Raw genomic sequence first — 2923 nt, forward strand, 5'->3', positions numbered from 1 at the left:
AATAATAATGAATATTTTTTTAAAAAAAGTTCATTATTTAATTTTTTTTTTATAAAACAAATTGAACTCTAATTGCCATGCATTGTAAGTGCATTGATATCCAATTACAATGCTTGGCTTGAGTGTATTGAACTCTAATTACAAAGCTTAGCTTGGCTTTTATAAACAACCCTTTTGATGGTCTCTTCATTCCCATTCGATGTGGGACTCTCGGCTTGCCTTGAACACCTTCAATGTGAGACTCTTGGCTTGTCTTCATGTAAATGCCAAGAGTCGCACATCGAATGGGAATGAAGAGATCATTAAAGGGGTTGTTTATAAAACCCAAGCCAAGTCATGAGTATGTGAAGTTGTATGCCTTTTGTGGCTACGATCCTTTGCTAGTTAAGAGCAAAGGGTTCCATTGGACCGCCTAAAACCGGACCGGACCAATGGTCCGGTTCCCGGTTCTATGATTTGCCGGTCCGGTTCCTAGTTCTAAAATTAAAGGACCGGTCTTACCGGTTCGGTTCCCGGTTCCGACCGGGAACCGATCACCCCTATAATTTTCATTTTGATTATAATTTATATTGAATAATTCATTATTTCATATTTTTATAATTCATTATTTTTTTATTTCATAATTTATTTTTTTAATTTTTAAATTACGAACCGGAACCGGCCGGTTCGGAACCGGAACCGGAACCGGCTGGTTTGGAACCGGAACTGGAACCGGCCGGTTCCGAACCAGAACCGGAACCGCTAGGGGCGGTTCCGGTTCACACATGGCCACGAACCGGAACCGCCGGATCCGAACCGGAACCGGCCGGTTCCGAACCGTGGCCATGACTACGTCCGACCTCCGGTTAACCTAATTTCTTTGCCACTTGATAGTTTGTAACTGGAATTATCTAGAAAAGTGGTTCAACTTTCGAGAAAGTGTAGGGATTGCGAATTTCTAGGAATCATGCTAAATGGACAACCAAGGTGAAAACTTATAATATTTTGTTCATTTAATATCCAATCGTCGTGATTCTTATGGTGTCAGAGAGCTTAATAGGGAGTTAGGAGGCTGGTTGATGGCAATTAGGGTCGGCTTTTGGCATTAGTAAAGGTAGAAGGCTAGATGGTTACTGATATTTTTCGCCTTGAATGTTTTTGGAGGCTCTAATACCATAAAAAATGATTGCAAAGTTAAAAGGACAAGTTCCATATATACACGCACAAGTGTTTTTTTACATAATCAAAAATAAAATAAAATATAATCAAAAGCAAACAAAGTAAATATATACGGTTGAGATTAGTGGTTATTAGCTCAATCTTAGGATTCACAATTGAAGTTTTAAATTAGGAATTTCATCCCTATATTAATACTAAATGTTGGAAACAAAGAACTACATAAACTTTGGAAATTTAGAGTGAGAGCACAAATATAAAAAATGGAGGAAGAACTTCTTATTAGAATGCTTTACGAGCCCTTCGTTCTTGAAGGTGAGCTATTTTATTTTTCTTCACTAAATGCTACCGTGACATTTTCTTATTTCGAATTCAATCTTATATGAGTGGAATACTCCACGAATTTTTCTTTTTTTATTGGGATTGGACGGGTTTCTCAGAATCGGGTTTGGTTTGCCAACTGCAGTTCTTTTCCAACCAAGAGACTAGTAATCAAAACTTCAGCCATACAGATCTTGCAAACCTCAGTATCTTGAAATAACTACCTCAAAACATGGCAAGAACATCTGGAAAATGAATGTGTACCAATGACAAAATCGGAAAAACAGAGGGAAAAAAAAAAAATAGCAGAGGCCAGTTGAAAACAAATTGGAAGAAGACGAAGGTGCTCAGCCGAAATGAACGAATGGATGGAGAGATTTTGTCCTCATGGAGATCGGATTAACGAGATCATATATGTGAATCTCATCATCATCGCACCTTCTCCTCTCAAACGCACACCCAGAAGGAAACAAACAGAGCCTCAGCCTAAGAGACCGAGGACGAATGAGTCGTCCGCTGCTCTCAAGCTCGCCGGATTAGGGTTTCTGGGTCTGGCTTTCCTCGCGTTTATGTAGCCACCACAGAGTGGGACGAAGCTGGTTTTTTTTTTTTTTCTTCCTGTGTGGTCCCGATTCTGAGGAAATTTGCCTTCCCGTCCTCGCGAAAAGATGATATTACACTTTCAGTCCCCGTACTGTTCGGTGTGTCGAACTTTACCCCATTTTTTTATGTATTTTTTCTCCGGTTCTAATTGACGGAAATTGTGCTGTCGACACCGACAGTTGACGTCCGCTTACATTACAATTTGTAGTCCCTTAAAAGGGAAAAGTCGCGCTTTTGGTCAATTGCACTTTCGGCATTGATCGATTTTAGTCCCACGCATCGTGTTTTCTGTTGATAATATTGGTCCTTTTGTGGTTGTAATATATTTCAACGACGATTGTTAAATGCTTCATGCCTCTATGTAAGGCTTTTCTTTTCTAAAGTCTATGCTACAAATGTTCCTATAGATCCTCATGTGCTTCATTTGCCGCAGTCGAAGATAAAGTTGCCAATGTTGCATATGTGGAGGAATTACTCTAATAAGATTGTGAATTTCGTTTTTTTGCGAATTCGTACGTGTGGTCGCTTAGTGTAGGCTGAGCATTTATATTAAGGGTGTGTTTGTTTGAGTGAAAAAGTTCTCCGTGAATTGATATTATGGACTTTCAAGCATTTGGTTTGCTTAAAATAATCAGTCAACGGAAAATAATTTATTGTCAAAGAAAACATGCATGCTTAAAGTTAGAAAGATGAATTTCCCAATCTGAAAAGTAAAAACGATTTCTCAAAAAGTATTTTCCTTCCTCACGAAGTTTTCTCCCAAAACAAACACACTCTAAGTTTTGAATGAAAATATGATGGAAGTACTTAAATCATCACCAAAGATTTATCACGCGAATTAGTA

The 2923-nt window shown here is 38.5% G+C and overlaps 1 non-coding gene across 1 annotated transcript; it reads right to left on the bottom strand.

Moving 5' to 3' along the window:
• Nucleotides 1–1821: 1821 nt before the first annotated feature.
• On the bottom strand, nt 1822–1913 carry LOC115690361 (small nucleolar RNA U30). Its single transcript, XR_004006832.1, has one exon. It is a non-coding gene; the product is annotated as a small nucleolar RNA U30 (small nucleolar RNA).
• Nucleotides 1914–2923: the final 1010 nt, after the last annotated feature.

The sequence above is a fragment of the Syzygium oleosum genome, unplaced genomic scaffold (genome assembly GCF_021117445.2).
Source record: "Syzygium oleosum isolate NSW1041296 unplaced genomic scaffold, Sole_v2.1 Sole_v2.02, whole genome shotgun sequence".
NCBI classification, from domain to species: domain Eukaryota; kingdom Viridiplantae; phylum Streptophyta; class Magnoliopsida; order Myrtales; family Myrtaceae; genus Syzygium; species Syzygium oleosum.